Source organism: Tamandua tetradactyla, chromosome 22 (genome assembly GCF_023851605.1).
Source record: "Tamandua tetradactyla isolate mTamTet1 chromosome 22, mTamTet1.pri, whole genome shotgun sequence".
In the NCBI taxonomy this organism is placed as follows: Eukaryota; Metazoa; Chordata; class Mammalia; order Pilosa; family Myrmecophagidae; genus Tamandua; species Tamandua tetradactyla.
Genome location: NC_135348.1, coordinates 16,324,894 through 16,344,950, shown reverse-complemented (window position 1 = coordinate 16,344,950; position 20,057 = coordinate 16,324,894). Strand labels below are relative to the sequence as shown.

Sequence of the window (20,057 nt, the reverse complement as noted above, 5' to 3'; positions counted from 1 at the left end):
GCGCCTGGTTAAGCTGTTTGAAACCAGAAGCCAAAGATCCCAGCAGACGCCATGCGCCTTCCCGGGTGACAGATGTGTTCTGGACCCATTGGTCTTTCTTGAATCAAGGTGTCTTTCTCTGGATGCCCTAGTTTGGACATTTTTATGGCCTGAGAACTATAAACTTACAATTTCATTTTAAAAAGCCATTCCATTTCTGATATATTTCATTCTGGCAGTATAGCAAGCCAGTATACCAGTGGTGTGCTAGAACCGGCTCATATAGGCTCATGAGAACTGATTATTACATTTTCAGGAATTTAAAAATTAAATTAAATTATATAACCTTACAATCAGATAAATTATATAAAAGCCAAGGTACTAAATACTCAAATTTCATCATTTCCTAATTCTTTCACTACATATTATTACCTATCTCTTGAACTCATGGATGTCCTATGTAATGGGGGCCACTGTGCATTTCTCCCCAACTCGGCCTTCAGTGCTGTCACATTGGTAGCTTGAAATTGGCCATGCTGGAAGAATTTATACCATAAAAACTGGTAAATCAGGTCTTTATTTATTGTTTTGTTGATCAAAGTGAAAGAAAAAATATTAATAATACAGAGTCACTTAAAAAGGGTGTTTTGTTTACAATTGATACATTATGAATAACACGAGGATTGAGGAAACATTCTGCTAGTTTTGAAAACTATTATCCAAATCAACAGAGAATTTGCTCATAATTTATGAATGAATTGAAACTCTTTCCAAAATGCTCACCCAAAAGTTATTTTTTTAAAAAGAGATTTTCTACAGCAAAAACAAAACAATTGACATTGGTACATGTCAAATGCCTGATTTTTTGAAAAATTAAGACTACATTCAAACCACCAACTAATCAATTAATTTCAGTAAATAGCAAATTGAAGGTACATCTTTATACCCTATTGCTCCAGTTTAAAATAAAAGCATAAGGAGTTAAAAATCAAATTAAATAAACATAAGCATTTGGAACTCAAAAATAATTAACTCAACTAACTTTAAAAAATAATAAACTGGATTTTCAATGGTAAGATTGTAAACAGATGAACAGTAACATTTACCTCCTTGCAGCAGCCAAAGCCAGAGTCACTTGTCAAACTCCTAGCTTATCCAGAGCTGGCTTTTTTAGAACTGGGTTGGCATGACACTCCTAATCTTAGCTTCTAGCTGCACTCAAGATCAACTTGCTTACACTTGTGACTTGCTATTGTCTCCATAAGAATGTATAAGATATTCTAAGTGTTTCTGGGGCCGTGCCTCTTCCTTTTGTAGGAATTCTCAACATAGCAATCAACTGAGATCAACATGGCAATGTAAGACATTCCCTGGAAAAGTCTCCGCTCAGGATCAACAAATAAAAGGACAAATCCCACTTGTTTGGGATGCTGGAGGACTGAACTCCACAAACTGTGAACCAAAGAAAAAGAAAAATGATTTCCAAGATCAGGCAGGAAATTTCTGTCCTGGACCCCTCACCCCATTGCCTGGTCCCGTGCAGCTTGGGAGGTGAGTCACACAGAGGCAGCACAGCCAGTTCCCTCCTACCTTGGAGGTATACTATAGAGCCATTCACAGCAGTGAGTTAGAACCCCAAGCCTAACCAGGCACAGGGATCCCAGTCTGCAGGGACCGAGGACACAAGGAGCTGAGGAGTGCCACATAAAGAGGAGAGGGAGGTGGGGGGCGAGAGGGACCGCAGAACTCTTGCAAGAGGTGTGCACACTTGATCCATTATCTGTGTGCTGGACCACCTAAATCCAGAACAGATCTTTGTATATTAACCCCATCTGGGTTCCCAGGGTGCGATACCTTAACAGGGAAGAAACTGGAAGCAGAAAAGCCTTACAGAAAAAAAAAAGTGGGCAAAACTGAACTGCTGAAAAACAGGATAGATCTCCAAACCTAAAAGTGTAAAGAAGAGGGCACTGAGTGAGAGAGAGAATTTAAACAAATCATAGGAGCTGGGGAGAAAATTCTGCACAAAAACAAACAGAACAAATAAAGACTCCCAGAGAAGCAACAGAGAAAAGGAATCTCTGTCTTGGAGGTAAAACAATTGTATTAAAAGTGCAATCTTAAACATTGTACTGCATATTGAAGGCAGGAATCAGATGGTGGCAGGGCAAGATGGCGACACAGGGAGGGACTGAATTTAGTTCGTTCTCTAGAGTAGCTAGAAAACAGTCAGAAACTGTCTGGAATAACTGTCTGGGGGACATCTGTAGCTGGGCACATATCGTACACCAGTCTGGAACAGGTGTAAAGGCTGAGATCATAGCACTACTATCAGTAAAGCCCCCAATCTTCGGAGGCTTGTACCCCTTCCACACTGGCACAACACGCTGCTGGGGACACTTCCCAGTGGGAGAAAGAATCCCTCTCTACTAGGAACAAGGGAAGGCAGCTCAACAAAGCTCTGTTTTTTTAATGGACAAATCTAGACTGCTGAATACAAGCTCCAAAGACAGATAAACACAGAAAAAGCAGGAAAGTAGCCCTGGCAGAGAGGATATGGGGCTGATGAAGAAAAAAAGAAACAGAGTTGGCCAAGCTCAGAATGCTAGAAAGGGGCTGTGCCCTAAAATAAAGGGCACATAAAGTCAGGAAGCTGGGTACAACTCCAGCTCTTGATAGCAAACCCTGGGGGCTGGGGGCTGGCTCTGAAAAGGGATTTTATTTTTTCTTTCTTTCTTTTTTTTTTAAATATTTCAAGTAGCTCATTGAAGAAAGCCTTGGGCATTTTCAATCGTCAGCACTGACCCAAGCAAGGGAGAGGTTAAGATAGGTCTGAAATAAAAAGTAACAAGTCAAGTGAAAGAGATAATTTCCTAAAGGGTATATCTTCCCCAAGAAAAGGGGAAGGGGTGGGGCCACCTGCCTTAAAAGCATTCAGAACCCAGGTACTGGGAACCAGAAACACCTTAACCTGGTCTACCACCTCATCTCTTTCTTAAGCACGCCTCTGGCAGGCTGAGAATTAAAGGCTCCACACCACTTTAAGCAGGTGGGGAGCTGCAGGCTGACGACTGCCACCTGCTGGTCAGGATAGGAAAAGCATAGAGTGTAGAGGCTCCACGGGAAAGCCAGACAATCTGCCTGGTCTCACCCCCAGGGAAACTTAATACTGATTATACACTCTCCATGAGACCTGGGTCAGCCTTGTCTGGGAAAATCTAATCAGGGCCGATCATGTCTTGGGAGACCCTCCTCAAAAAAAGGTTCCATATAGGCAGAGCAAGAACTAGAAAAACAAGAACAGAAAATTCTGACCAGTTAAACAGAAACTACATTAGAGGTTCTGAATAAGCTGAACTGAATGTCAAGAAAAAATAGAGAACAAAGTCGACCCACAAGAAAACGCTAGGTAAAAGAATTAAAATGACCTCCAGAGCAAACTAATCAAGGAAATCAGATGCCTAGACACCAGCAAAAAATTGAGTCATACTAGAAAAAAACGAAGATATGGCCCAAGCAGAAGAACAAACTAACACTTTAAGGAAATAAAGGAGTTGAAACAACTAATTAATATTCAAGCAAACATGCTAAACTAATTCAAAAGTCAAATCAACAAGGTGAGGGGAGATATGGCAAAAGAGATGAAGGATATAAAGAAGACATTGGGAAAACAGAAAGACAAACTCACAAGCTTGAGAAACCAAATAGCAGAACTTATGGGAATGAAAGGCACAAAAGAAGAGTTGAAAAGCACAATGGAGACCTACAACAGCAGATTTTAGGCACAAGAAAGGATTAATGAATTAAAGTGTAGGACATCTGAAATCCTACACACAAAAGAACAGATAGGGAAAAGAATGGAAAACTATGCGCAAGGCTGCAGGGAACTGAATGACAACATGAAGTGCACGAATATACAGGTGATGGGTGTCCCAGAAGGACAGGAGAAAGGAAAAGGAGCAGAAAGTACAATGGAGGAAATTATCACTGAAAATTTCCCATTCTTACAAAAAACATACAATTACAGATCCAAGACGCACAGCATATGCCAAAGAGAACAGAGCCAAATAAACCTACTCCAAGGTACTTGCTAATCGAATTATCAATACTAAAGACAAGAGAGAATTCTGAAAGCAGCAAGAGAAAAGCAATCCATCACATACAAGGGAAGCCCAGTAAGACTATGTGGGGAGTTCTCTCCTGAAACAATGCAGGTTAGAAGGCAGTGCTTTTTATAAGATACTGAAAGAGAAAAACTGCCAACCAAGAATTCTATATCCAGAAAAATTGTTCTTAAATATGAGGGAGAGTTCAAAATATTTTCAGAGAGATACCGAGAGTTTGTGAGCAAGAGACCTGCACTATAAGAAATATTAAAGGGAACAGGCGGATAGGAAAGACTGGAAGATAGGAAAAGACAGGAGAGAGAGCGGTTTGGAGAAGAGTGTAGAAGACTATCAGTAAGGGTAAAAAGAGAGAGAAAAAAATAAGATATATCATAATAAAGGCATGATGCATGCAACAATGTGTCTGAACCTTGAGGACATTATGTTGAGCGAAATTAGCCAAAAACAAAAGGACAAATACTGTATGATTTCACTAATATGAACTAAATTAATGAGTGAACTTTGAGAGTTAAAGTTGAGAACACAGGTTATCAGGAGATAGAAAGAGGGTAGAAATTGGGCACTGGATGCCGAAGGAGTACAGGATGATACAATAGGATTGATTTTAAAGATCCAGAAATGGACAACACAATACTATCTGATGGTAGCACAATATTGTAAGTGCACTGAACAAAGCTGAATATGAGTATGGTTGAAAAAGGAAGGCTAGGGGCATGCACAACACCAGAAGAAAAGATGTAAGATAAAGCCTGAGATTGTAAAATCTACCCTGGCAACATGGGACCTGACTCCCAGGGATGAGTCTGGACCTGGCATTGTGGGATTGAGAAAGACTTCTTGACCAAAAGGGGGAAGAAAAATGAAACAAAGTAAAGTTTCAGTGGCTGAGAGATTTCAAATAGAATCAAGAGGTCATTCTGGAGGTTATTCTTATGCATTATATAGAGATCCCTTTTTCAATTTTTGCTGTGTTGGAGTTGCTGGAAGGAAATGTCTGAAACCACTGAACTGTAATCCAGTAGCCCTGATTTTTGAAGATGATTGTATAACTACATAGCTTTTACAGTATGACTGTGTGATTGTGAAAACCTTGTGACTGGGCGGGCCATGGTGGCTCAGCAGGCAAGAATGCTTGCCTGCCATGCCCAAGGACCCGGGTTCGATTCCCAGTGCCTGCCCATGTAAAAAAAAAAAAAAAAAAAAAACCTTGTGACTGACAGTCCTTTATCCAGTGTATAGACAGATGAGTAAGAAAATGAGGACAATAAATAAATAAATAATAGAGGGGGTTAAGAGGTACGGGGGTATAGGAAGTTTTGGGTTTTTTTTTTTTACATTCATTTTTATTTTTATTCTTAATCTTATTCTTATTGTTTTTGGAGTAATGAAAATGTTCAAATTGACCGCGATGATGAATTCACAACTATATGATGACACTAGGAACCACTAATTGCACACTTTGGATGATTACATGGTATGTGAATAAAATTGCATTTAAAAAATCAGATGACAAAGCTGTGAAAATCTGAACAGTTTTTATTCAGATAAAAAGGTCCAGAATAAGTTGGACCAAGTGTCAATGAGCCTTAACACAAAGTCAATCAACAATAAAACCCTAGAGAAGAGGGAGAAACTGACATTTAGAGTTAACACATTAAAATAAAAATAATTGGAATGATTTCTAAATGTTGTGTTAATTTCTTTTTTTCTTTAATTAATAAAAAAAAACTGAAAAAAATAAATAAATAAATAAAAATAAAAATAATCAGATGCCCAGGCATGAGGAAAAACTTGCAAGCCATTCTGAGAAACAGGAAGACATGGCTCAGCCAAGGGAATAAATGAAAACTTCAGAGGACAGACAGAATTTGGAACAACAAATCAAAGAAGTTCAAGCAAATCTGCTAAATCAATTCAAGGAGATGATGGAAAATATGGATGTAGAGCTAAAGGATATTAAGAAGCGAATGTGTGAGCATAAAGAAGAATTTAAAAGTTTTAAAAAAGAAACACAACATGGACTTAGATAGCAGAGAAGAAAGAGTATTGATCATTGGTGACCCATAAGAGTGACGTAATCAGAGCCGCGCTATAGGGGGACAAGGTAGCAGTGGCAGGACAAATGGATTGCAACTGAGAAATCACCATTCCAGGAGGTGGGACAGCATGCTTAAAATTCGATGGCAGTAATTCCCAGCTTTTTAATCTCAAGAGTCCTCTACACTCTTAAAATTACTGAAGACTCAAATAACTTATTTTAATCTATATTAGAAATTAAAATGGAGAACATTAAAAATATTTATTAGTTCATTTACATAATTGTGTCTTTAATCTTGACATAAACATCTTTTTTATAAAACATAAATATATTTTACCAAACAAGCAAAAAAAAATAGTGAAAAGTCTGGCACTGTTTTACAATTTTGCAAATTAAATATCTAGTTTAATTGAAGACCCCTGAATTGTGATATCTGCTTCTGCATTCAACCTGTTGTTCCATGTTGCTTTGATTGAAGTATATGAAAGATATATATACCCTTATACCTATATGTATTTAGAAAAGGTAGATAAATTTTAATGTTTTTTTAAAGACAATTTTGAGTATTCTTTGATGTTAAACTAAAACTTGACAAATGTTAGTTTCTTAAATGTTAAATTATGATGTGGAATCTGAACTATATCCATGAATGTTTTGTATGTTACATTAAAATACATTGGTCTTTCTTGTAAAGAAAAATAAAAGAAACATAAAAGAAATTATGGGGATGAAAAGCACAATAATGTAGATTAAAAATACACTAGAGTCTGGACATATGAGTAAGAAAAAAAGAAAATAAATAAACAATAGGGGATGTGGAATTTGGGATATTTTAGGTGTTCTTTTTTACTTATATATTATTTAAAATTTTACTTTATTCTTTCAAATTTATTATTTAAAACTGGAGTAATGAAAATGCTCAAAAATAGATTGGGATGATAAATACACAGCTATATGATAGTACTGTGAACCACTGACTGTACACTTTGGATGATTATATCATATGAGAATATATAATATAGTTTAATAAAAAGAAACACAATGAAATGAAAAAAATACACTACAGGCATACAATAGCAGATTTGAACAGGAAGAAGAATTGCTGAGACAGAAGATGGGATAATCAAAATTATAGTCAGAAAAACAGAGGAAGGAGAAAAGTAACTATTGGTGGTAGGGTTAGAAGCTGAGGCTTGCTTGCAAGCTCTGCTCCTAATTCTACCTCATTTCCATAGGCCACAACCCCAACACGAAGGATCTGAAAAACGGGGGTGGAATTCTTGGGTCAGAACAACCTGCAATAGCAGCTGCATCACCAGCTCCTCATCACTGCCAGAGCATCTTCACCAGAAAGAGCCAGCTAGTGTGGAATTGTCCTTGACCGTGGGGTAAGCAGGGCTATTGGCTGGTTTTAGCAGCCTGTGAAGAAGATAATGGCGTGTGAAGATAGCCAAGGTACAAATGCAAAACCCCACGTGAAACCAGAAAGGTTTTCTTTAGCTCTTTAGCTCATTTACTTATTTTTGCAAATAGCTTAAAGAGGGAATACATTCTTAGAGGTCCTTTGAATCTAGGTGTTTCTCATTCACTTGAAAGAATCACCTCTCACTCAATTCAGGAAACATAAATTAACTGATCACCTGCTATGCGCCACGCCCTGGAGATAGAAAGATGAACAACTGTCTTCGGGTAGGAGAGTCAGACTCATAAACGCATAATTATGAACAACATTACAAAGTGATTCATGCTCCAGATAGAAGTATGGCATGCTGAATTAAATGGGGAGTAGTCTTTTGTTTTTGTCTCTGCAGTTTCCAAATGTTTCAAGTAGAAATTTTAAGCTTCAGTTTTTAAATTTCAACACAAGAAGTTTGTACTGTATTCCCTTCTAACTCTAACATTCTATAAGAGAGATCTGTTTTCAAACTAGGAATTTCTGTAAGTACAATACAAATATTTCTATAATACAATTGAACAGTTTTGCTTTACTGAAATAATTTAGCCTCAATCATTTCGTCTTGCATTATTCGGTGAAGCAGAATAAGAGCTGCTCACATTCTAATACTGAATTGCTGCAACTTATTTTATAATTTTATATGTGAGATTTCGGGGGAGGGGTCTTTTGTTTTTAAATAAACTTTTTATTTTAGAATAATTTTAGATTTACCGAAAAGTTGCAATGATAGTAAGGAGAGTTTCCACGCATGCACACCCAGTTTCTCCTACTACATTATATTACCATGGTACAGTTGTCATATTTATGTATGTGTGGTTTGTAAACTACTGTTTTCTAAAGAAAAGTAAAGACAGGAGCATTTGGGGTATTGTTTTCAAAAGAAGAGCAGTGCTAGAAGGAAGAAAAATCAAGACACAGGAAAATGCTCACCCTTTGTAGAGTTTCTACTAAATCAGGTTGGGGAGAAAATTTCTGTAAAAATTCCCTAGATTTAGTGTAAAGTACCATGGTGCCTGACAAAATGCCTGTCACACACAATAAATATTTGTTGAATGTAAATGAATTTCATTTTCAAATATATCAGAGTACAAAAACTCAAAGATTTATGCTTGATCTCACATTTGCATCCATCAATGTTTCATGGAAATATTATTATTATTGTTATTATTATTATTTTTAATCAGGCTTGAAAAGATGTCTTATTTAGAAGCCATAAGATAAAGCACTACTTTAAAGCCAGAACAGTTAGGTGAAATAGGAAACGGAAATGGACCTAAGTATAATTTGAATTGGGATAAGGATCCATCCGTCCTTGATGTTTGTTACATGGTTATCTTGAATCACATTGTTTCCTTCTTTTCTCTACAATGTCTTCATTGAAATCACAAAGAACTGTTCTCACAGAACTAAATAATAGCTATCATTTTGTTAGGATTCAAAATTTCAACCCAGTAGCCATCAGGATCTTGAATAAATGCGAAGCCTTTCGTTTTTACTATCATCAGGTTTCTTTACAAATTTGACTCCCAGTTCTTCAAATCGTCTACAAACACGATGTACATCGGGAAAAGTAATTCCAGTGTGACCATGTTGGGCGAAAAGAGGGACAAGGCTTTAAGCCTCGGGGAACATTATACAGAAATAGAATAAACCAGGCTGAGGCTCCAAAGTTTCAGGAAGCAGGTTTTATTTTCTATGGCCATAGGGCTCAGCCGAGTAGCCTCTGAAAGTCTGAGCCCCGAACATAAGGCAACCTTAGCTTTTATAGACTGTATTACATGCTAGAGATAAGGTAAGCTTAATATGGCGACGGGTATGTGAAAGGACAAACAATTGGTCAGTTTAAGGAGCAAAGCGGGTTACAGAAGCAGATGAGCTGTTACGGGAGGGTCCCCACTCCAGGTGTCTTATCTCACTTGCCTGCAGTTTTACCCAGTCTTGAAGGCTAGGGGAGAGGGTTTCTATTCCAGGAATGTGTCTTATCTTCCTTGCCTGCAGTTTTATCTGTTCCTAAAGGTCAGGAGAGGGGGTTTGGGGATTTTCTACAGAGAAGGCAACTGACCCAGAAGAAGAAGGAGGGGAGCGGCCTGCCTGCTTAAAAGCCTGCTTGCTACAGTCAAATCATTGTGGTAACTCTGAATTGCATCACCTTCAGTACTCCAATTGTGCGTGAGCTCAAGGGGTAGCTTTTCCGGAGAATATCCATGCTGCTTTTCCATCTTTATCTTTGGGGACGTCACTTTTATCCTCACAAGCCAAGAAAGAGTGAAAGTTTGCTAGTGGGAAAATCTAATTTTTGAAGTAGCGTCATCCCAAGTATTCTAGTACAACAATTCAATGACGTCTTAGGAACTTTCATCCGTAGTATGGTCTGCTGCAATAGAAAATCCTTGGCGCTGGGGGCCGCCTTGGAGCAGCAATGGAGGGCAGCCTGGTCGGTAAGGCCACAGCTGCACGGCTGCATCTCAGCAATGCCCAGACTGGAACCGAGAAGCTTCCCACCCGCTTCCCGACCCTGGCCGCTGCCTTTCCTAGCGCCAGCCTGAGGCGCTGCAGCGGGGCGGGAGCCGCGGAGTGTTATTTTCAAAGCCCTTCCAACACCAGGCCACCGTAAATGCAAGTTTGATTTTTGCCTTAGGGTTAAGTGAAGCAAATCTAGCGGAGATTTCATGGCTCCTCCTCAACCATCAGTATTAAAAATACATAAACAAAATGTACTTTATTTAAATGCTGAGGTCAAGTCTCTTCTCCACTGAAATAGTGGGCTACGGAGAGGTGATTCACCCTGGGACTATAAAGCGTGAGTCTGCTTTAAGGCTATGATTTCCCAGACACGTGGACTGTAGGGTTTCGGACCAAGCATGGTCCTGGTGGTCATGAGACAGACAGAGGTACGCCCAGGTCTGAGAGCCAGCGGCAGCTCCGCCGCCACTCACCGTGGGATCGCATCATTTAATGTCAGTTTCCTCACTCATAACGCCACGTTACTGGATTGGATGATTTGTGTTTTACCTCCTAGCTCTAAAACTTCTAAAATGTGACACTTAAAAAACTCCACGCTTACAATTAAAACACTTAAGGAGAATCTATTACAAACTCTAGCTGCAGAAAAGGAGGTTGTTCTTGATATTTAATCCATTCCAACAATAATGAAATAGTAGCTAACCCTAACAGCACTTTTCTAATTGCTTTATCTCTTTTAATCCATTTAATCCACACAGCCACCCTTGGAAAAAGGTACTTTTATTATCCCAATTAAATGGGATGAGAAAAGAGTGTATGTAATTTAAATACCCAGTGCTGCACAGCTGGTGAGGGAGGGAGGAAGCCAAGATTTGAATTTCAACCATGTGGCTCCTTGGTCTGAGTTCTTAACTAATACTTCACTGCCTTGGAAAAAGTTCACCTACAGCCAGATGCTGAAAGGAAAGCATAACAGGTATTTAAATACACTTTACTCATTCTCTAGAGAGAGGTACAGGTGTTTCATGTACCTGAAACATGGTACATGCACATTAACTACATGAGAATTGAGAATTATTAAGGGACTTTGAGAACTTATCGTCTTCAACTGAACGTACCAGTGGCAATGATGGAGGAAGGGAAAGGTATCCAGAAGGAAATGATTTAAGACTTCTATCACCTCTGGGATTTATTTATAAATAAAATCTAGGAATCAGGAGTTTGTATGAATAAGTGATTGGAAATTCATGGGTCTGGCTATATTTTGTTTTAGGCGATTCCATGTCAAAGAGTGTTTTGTTTGGGATCTTTATGCCTTTTGTTGGTGGAACAGGACAAAAAATAAAGGTTTCATTTGCTCATTAAGGCACAGATCTAGTGTCTGTGTTCCTAAGAGGAACAATATTTTCCCTCTTCACACAACATATTGTATGGCAAGGATTTGGTTTGTACGTAAATGTTTTAATGTACTACTCTCCTGAATTTTTTCACAATTCATGGTACCCTAACCAATGTGGAAATAAATCCTAGAACTAAGGGTATATACTGAGATAGTCCCAAAGACAATGTTTAAGTGTGCAATTTTTATTTCTAAATTATATTCCCATTATTTCTTCCAATGATATTATATTATCTTGTGAGGTTAAAAGAAACTCCCCCCACCCCCAAACTCGTATTAAATAAAGGGGTTTTTATTATGAGCATACAACGGTATCTCCTACAGCAGGAAGTACAGCTGAACTCTGCGTGGCACCGGGAAACAAGGTGGCCACTCTCCCAAGCTCTCGCTCATCCTCACTTTTTCTCTGGGATCACATCATCTTTGCGTCTCCCTCCATGTCTCCTGTCACAGAGTCAGCCTCTTTCTGCTTGTTCATCGGCATACCTGGCCACTGTACATCAATATACATGGCCCTCCAAGTTCAAAGCTAGATAACAGTCAAGTTCCAGAAGCTATGACTCTCAACCCTAGGTCTTATAGTTTAAACCTTCATGAGAAAGAAAGAGCTCATGGTCCAGGGGTTCACCAGCAGTGGTCAAATAGATAATGGGGAACTACATGGCAACAGGGGTTGCCTTAGTTTCCTAGGGCTGTCCTAACAAAGTACTACAAACTGGGCAGCTGAAAGCCACTGAAACAGTATGGTGGTTAGAAACCTGAAATCAAGGTGTTGGCAAGGCTGTGCTCCCTCTGAAACCTCCAGGGGAGAATCCTTCCTTGCCTCTTCTAGCTTCTCGTGTTTGCTGGCAATCCTTGGTGCTCCTCGGCTTGTGGCTGCAGCACCCTGCCTGCTGCCTCTGATACCACATGGGCTTCTCCTCTGTGTGTCTGTGCTCCCTCTCCCCTCCTTAGAAGGACACCAGTCACATTGGGTTAGGGTCCATTCTATTCAGTATGTCCTCATCGTAACATGAATATATCAGCAAAGACCTTATATCCAAATAGGGTCACAGGCCCAGGTACTGGGGGTTGGGACTTCAACATACCTTTTTGGGAGATGCAATTTAACGGGGCCTATCCTTCAGCTGGGAATGGGGATTCCCAGAGAAAAAGGCAAGGGACATTTTGCATGGTGCATTGTCCCCACACTGTTCAGAGCTGAGGAAAGAAACCCAAAATGGAAATGGAAGCCTAGAGGTGCCACAAGAGGACCAGTTAAAGGGGTTGCTTCCAAAGCAGCCGTTAAGGGCCTTGAAACCCCAGCCATCAGGAAGTATCCTAACAACATCAATTGTGCTTTATTCTATTAGCTATTTTACTTCTGAGTGGCCTGTCCTTTTCTAATTAGAGGGGACAAAGAAGATACCTTATATTTGGACTGAAAGGAGATTAGTGTTTATAATGCTCAAGAGAATGCCATCAGTTTCCCAAAAAGAAGCTCATCCTCAGTGTGAAAAAATCTGCACAAGTAAAAGGAGAGGCCCAGATCTGTACCTCTTCTTAAGTAACCAAGATAGCAATTCATCACCATATATCAAAAGTTCCTGGTACCCACCTCCCAGACTTGAACAGTCTGTACAGAGCAGGCACACTCAGCAGGGTGCTTATCGAAGCACCGAGGGGACCAAGAGTGTGTAAGGGCAAACACTGGCCAGGTCAGGGTTCTGCAGATGCTGTGCTGTTTCTATGTAGATTCTTGCCATGGCCAGCCAGCCTTGCCGGAGCTGAGAGACCCCTCTAGGACCATGCATAACACAACTGAATAGCTCCTTAGGACTAACACTAAGGAAAACAACAAATATCAAACAGACCTGTCAGAAAGAACTTCCAGTTACAGGCAGACTTGAGCCCTGATCTTGAAAAGCAGAGACACAGGTTCTGAAATGCATTCCCAAGTGGGATTAACTGGCTTGACTCAGGCTCAGATGAAGAGTGATGGTCAAGCTGATGTGCCAATGGCTAAGCTACTGTCCCGCTAGCCAAGCAAATGCTAATCTAGGTAGGGCTGAGAAGGTAGTTTATAGATGTGATTGAGGTCCATTATCATATCACTTTAAGGGAAATTATCCTAGATAAACTGGGGGGGGGGGGGCCTGATTCAATTAGTTGAGAGAATTTAACAGCAGAGCTGAGGCTTCCCTGATGAAGAAGAGATTCTGCCTGGGACAGCAGTTTCAGGTGTACATAGAAGCGTTCCTGGCTGCCCACCCTATAGTGCGCAGAATGACATAACCCAATTCACTGAATATAGATTGCCCTTGGAAAGTATTGTCCTGAGGCCTGAAATAAAATTGGGAAATGGGTCTTAGTTAATAAATATGAGTATTCTAACACAAAAATATGAGTTAAGCAGAAAGAAGGAAAATTCTTATTGGTTATTTTCTTCTGATTTATCCATAAGCCGAGCAGGGCCAGGGGTGACCTTTAAAAGATGTTATACTTGTTATACTGGTGAAGGCAGTATACTATTACACTTTATGCAGGCAATTTGATAGTATATATGAAAGGAAAGTCTTAAAACGTTTATATACTTTTTTTTTTTTTTTTTGCATGGGCAGGCACCGGGTATCAAACCCAGGTCTCTGGCATGGCAGGTGAGAACTCTGCCACTGGGCCACCGTAGCACTGCCCGTTTATATACTTTTTGATCCATTAATTCCACTGCTAGGGATTTATCACAAGGAGATAACCAGTGACAGTCTATAAAATTACAGGTATAAGGATCTTCATTACAGTGTTATTTATAACAGTAAAAAATTGGAATCAACCTAGACACCTGACAAAAGAAAAATAATGAAATAAATTATGGTGTATTGACATGATGGAATACCATTAAAACTCATGTCATGGGAAAACGTGTACGAACTATTGCTTTGTGAATAACAACAACAAAAAAAAGCAGGTTATATACAACACTATCTACAGTGAAATCCCAATTATATTTTTAAAAATATACCAAGTAAGCACAGAAAAAAGAATAAACCACCTATATATAGTTAACATTCAGTGGTTGGACTATGAGTGATTTTAGATTTTTTCTCTCTCTTTTTTCTGTTTTGTATTTTCCCAAACTTCCTATATACATGCATTGTTTTATATTTCAGAAAAATTTTAATTATACTTTATAAGACCACTTACTAAAATGGAAAAATGTTCATAACATATGTTAATGAACAAATAATTTAAAAGCAATCTATTCATGAACCTCTGTGTTAAAATTGTATATCTATTTGAAAGGATAAAAATCAGAAAGAAATACTGAAAATATAATAATGATTGACTAATGGGGAAATGGAGCGATATATGATTTTCTTTTCTTTTATATGCTTCTTTCCCCCCAAATTTTCGTTAATATATTCTGCTTTATAATCAGACAAATTAATATAATTTCACTTAAAATAAAATAAAAAACACAAAAAGCAATCTTGTTAAAGCTAGGACTTCACCATATAGAAAAATTCATGTAGCTCAGTTTATAAGGAATTTTTGTGCCTGGAGTTTCTGTTCACTGTGTAAAACCAAGAGATACAACTGGGCAAGAGATGGTACTAAGCTTTATGTTCTACTTGTCATCCCTGGATAACATTCCTGGACTTCCTGTGTTTGGCAATGTGCTAAGGACAATGGGAAACAGATATCTGCATTTTAGACACACTGTTACTCTGAAACCTTTAGATAATCCATATATTCCTTTCATTCTTTTTCTTCCCTAGTTACTAAAGGGAAATTTAGACTGATTCTCAACCCTCCCGTCTAAAAAGAGAGAGTGCTGCACACAAGTAAATCCTTTTTCAGGATTTTTTTGTGGGCATTTAGAAGGGTGGGTTTGCTCACTCGGCAACTTTGGAGAGTTATGCTATGACTAGAACAAGATCAAGGTGGGAATAACTAGTTATCAGGACAAATTCAATGCCCTGATTTATTATCGAGAGGAACTCCTAATCAGCAAGGAAGCTCCAACCCTGTACGCATGGGGCTAGGACTTCTTTTTCTATTTGAGAAGGGTTTTACATATAAGGACAAAACTGAATTTTTCTTTCTTTTCTATTGTGATATAATATATATGACTTAATATTTACCATTTTTTAGCATTTTTAAGTGTACGATTTCAGTGGCATTAAGTATATTCACAATGATGTATAACCATCACCACTATTTCCAGAACTTTTTCATCTTTCCAAAATCTCTGTACCCATTTAGCAGTAACTTCCCATTTCTCCCATCTCTGACTCCAAACCCCTGGCCTCTATTCTCTGTCTCTATGGATTTGCCTATTCTAGATATCTCATATAAGTGGAATCATCCACTATTTGTCCTTCTGTGCCTGGCTTATTACACTCAGTATAATGTTTTCCAGGATCATCCATGCTATAGCATGTATCAGAACAGCATTTCTTTTTATGGTAGAATAATACTCTAAGCTATGATAGACCACATTTTGTTTATCAGTTCATCTGTTAATGGATATTTGGGTTATTTCCATCTTTTGGCTATTGTGAATGTGCTGCTAAGAACAAAAGACAAATGTTATCATGGCTCAATCATATAGACTAACTATAATATAAAAATTTGGTGAACTGAAGTCAAGAGCATGGGTTATCAGGTTGGGCTTATTGCAAAGGGTACTAGATTGTAAGCTCTTATAGCAGCCACATATATTTAAGAGGTGTAACTGTTAATTCTAAATTTTGAGATACTGAGCTGTTTGTATATAACATGGTCTTTCCCAGAAACTTTTGGTACTTAGGTGACACCTGAGACTTAGAGTTAGAGCTCTGAAGCTATGTATTCAGCAGTACCCCACACAGGAACTGTTTAAAAAGTTGAAAAAGTGATCAGACTTCAATTAGAGATATGAATAAAGCTGACCTGGATAGGACTAAGGTATACTAGAAGACTGAGTAAAGGATGATATCATCCATATTTTAAAACCTCAACTTCTGGGTGAGAATAAAGGGAGAGATGTTTAGTTGGTGCAAAATTTATATCTTGGTAGTGCATTTCCTAATTTAACTTTTATGGTCAGTTAAGTTGAACACCATAAGTACATGGAATCTTGAATAGGAGGTGAGATTTTGTTGGTTTGTCTAGGTTAATGTGATGTCCTGATAAATCTCAGAGTGATTTGGACAGTGAATAAAGTAGTATTTGCCAACCCCTCTTGTGGGATGGGGAGAAGAGGGGAGGTGTTCAACATCCCCATTTGGAGAATTTCTGATATTCTCACAAGCAGCAGGGACAACCAAATCAATAGGCCGAGCCCTTGATCTTGGGGTTCGCCCCTATAAAACTTATTCCTGCAAAGGATAGGCTAAACCTACTTAAAATTAGGCTTAAGAGTCACCCTCCAGAGAACCTCTTTTGTTGCTCAGATGTGGCCTCTCTCTCTAAGCCAGCTCAGCATGAGAACTCACTGCCCTCCCTCCTACATGGGACATGACTTCCAGGGGTGTAAATCTCTTTGGCAATGTGGGACAGAAAGCCTGGGACAAGCCAGGACCCAACACCAAGAGACTGAGAAGGCCTTCTTGACTAAAAGGGAGAAGAGAGAAATGAGAAAAATTAAAGTTTCAGTGGCTGAGAGATTTCAAACAGAGTTGAGAGGTTATCCTGGAGGTTATTCTTATGCATTATACAGACATCCCTTTTTAGTTGATGGTGTATTGGAGTGGCTGGAGAGAAGTACCTGAAACTGCTGAACTGTGTTCCAGTAGCCCTGATTCTTGAAGACAATTGTATAAAGATATAATGTTTACAGTGTGACTGTGTGATTGTAACCTTGTGTCGGATGCTCCTTTTATCCAGGGTATGGACAAATGAGTAAAAAAAATATGGATATAAATAAATAAATAAATAATAGGGGGAAAAGCGTAAAATAAATTGGGTAGATGGAAACACTAGTGGTCAATGAGAGGGAGGGGAAAGGGGTATGGTATGTATGAGTTTTTTCTTTCTTCTTTTTATTTCTTTTTCTGGAGTGATGCAAATGTTCTAAAAAATGATCATGGTGATGAATAAACACCTATGTGAAGATACTGTGAGCCACTGATTGTGCACCATGTATAGAAGGTATGTGTGTGAAGATTTTTCTCAATAAAAATATAAAAAAAAAATAGAGTGCATGGTGGTTCAGTGGTAGAATGCTTGCCTTCCATGTGAGAGACCTGGGTTTGATTCCCAGACCATGCACTCAAAATAAATAAATAAAAATAAAAAATAAAAAATAAATATGCTTTTTGTGAGAAAATATTAATAGAATGCTAAGATCCTATATTGTCTAGTTTATAATAAAATTGCTAAAACACTAAAAAAAAAAAAGAAAGAAAATGCGATGTATTTTATTTGAGTACCTGTTTTCAATTCTTTTGGGTAAACACGTAGGAGTAGAAGTGCTGGGTCACATGGCAATATCATATTTAACTTTCTGAAAAACTGCCAAACTGTCTTCCATAATGGCAACATTTTATATTTCCACAAGCAATGCACAGTTTCTCCACAACTTCACCAACACTTGATATTATCTGATTTTTTTTGAGACTAGCCAGCCTAGTGGGTGAGAAGTGGTATCTTACTGTGGTTCTGATTTGCACTTCCCTAATGACTAATGATGCTGAGTATCAGATGTGCTTATGGCCCATTTGTGCATCTTCTTAGGAGAAATGCATATTCAAGTCCTTTGCTCATTTTTTAATTGGGTGTTGTTTTTTTTTTTTGGATCCGAGTTCTTTATCCTGGATATTAATTTCTTATCAGATGCATGATTTACAAATATTTTCTCCCATTCTGTGTGTTGTTTTTTCACTCTCTTGATAGCATTGTTTAGTGCACAAAGTTTTTTTTTTTTTAATTTTTTTATTAATCAAAAAAAAGAAAAGAAATTAACACAACATTTAGAAATCATTCCATTCTACAAATGCACTCAGTAATTCTTAGTATCATCACATAGATGTATGATCATCATTTCTTAGTACATTTGCATCGATTTAGGAAAAGAACTAGCAAAACAGCAGAAAAAATATAGAATGTTAATATAGAGAAGAGAATTAAAATAATAATACTAATAATATATACATATATAAAAAGGAAAAAGAAAAAAAACAAAAACAAAAGATACAAACACACAAACAAACAAAAAACCATATTTCAGGTGCAGCTTCATTCAGTGTTCCAACCTAGTTACATTACACTTAGGTGTTATTGTGCTGTCCATTTTTGAGTTTTTGTATCTAGTCCTGTTGCACAGTCTGTATCCCTTCAGCTCCAATTGCCCATTATCTTACCCTGTTTCTAACTCCTGCTGGTCTCTGTTACCAATGATATATTCCAAGCTGATTCTCAAATGTCGGTTCACATCAGTGGGACCTTACAGTATTTGTCCTTTAGTTTTGGGCTAGACTCACTCAGCATAATGTTCTCTAGGTCCATCCATGTTATTACATGCTTCATAAGTTTAGTCTGTCTTAAAGCTGCATAATATTCCATCGTAGGTATACGCCACAGTTTGTTTAGCCACTCTTCTGTTGATGAACATTTTGGCTGTTTCCATCTCTTTGCAATTGTAGATAATGCTGCTATAAACACTGGTGTGCAAATGTCCGTCTGTGTCTTTGCCCTTAAGTCCTTTGAGTAGATACCTAGCAGTGGTATTGCTGGGTCGTAATCCATTCTGCCATTCTATGTCTTTTGATTGGGAAATTCACTCCATTAACTTTTAGTATTATTACTGTTTGGATAATATTTTCCTCTACCATTTTGGCTTTTGTATTATATATATCATATCTGATTTTCCTTCTTTCTACACTTTACTCCATACCTCTCTCTTCTGTCTTTTCATATCTGACTCTAGTGCTCCCTTTAGTATTTCTTGCAGAGCTGGTCTCTTGGTCACAAATTCTCTCAGTGACTTTTTGTCTATAAATGTTTTAATTTCTCCTTCATTTTTGAAGGACAATTTTGCTGGATATAGGAGTCTTGGTTGGCAGTTTTTCTCTTTTAGTAATTTAAATATATCATCCCATTGTCTTCTAGCTTCCATGGTTTCTGCTGAGAAATCTACACATAGTCTTATTGGGTTTCCCTTGTATGTGACAGATTGTTTTTCTCTTGCTGCTTTCAAGATCCTCTCTTTCTCTTTGACCTCTGACATTCTAACTAGTAAGTGTCTTGGAGAACGCCTATTTGGGTCTATTCTCTTTGGGGTGCGCTGCACTTCTTGGATCTGTAAATTTAGGTCTTTCATAAGAGTTGGGAAATTTTCAGTGATAATTTCTTCCATTAGTTTTTCTCCTCCTTTTCCCTTCTCTTCTCCTTCTGGGACACCCACAACACGTATATTTGTGCGCCTCATATTGTCATTCAGTTCCCTGATCCCCTGCTCAAGTTTTTCCATTCTTTTCCCTATAGTTTCTGTTTCTTTTTGGAATTCAGATGTTCCATCCTCCAGTTCACTAATTGTAGCTTCTGTCTCTTTAGATCTACCATTGTAGGTATCCATTGTTTTTTCCATTTTTTCTTCTTTGTCCTTCACTCCCATAAGTTCTGTGATTTGTTTTT

General features: G+C 38.2%; 1 protein-coding gene and 1 pseudogene across 12 annotated transcripts in view; both read right to left on the bottom strand.

The window, feature by feature from the left end:
• Window positions 1–20,057, bottom strand: part of SH3D19 (SH3 domain containing 19) — a 325,680-nt gene that overhangs the window by 77,012 nt on the left and 228,611 nt on the right. The window lies entirely within an intron of this gene.
• On the bottom strand, window positions 5,805–18,335 carry LOC143666243 (lactoylglutathione lyase-like; annotated as a pseudogene).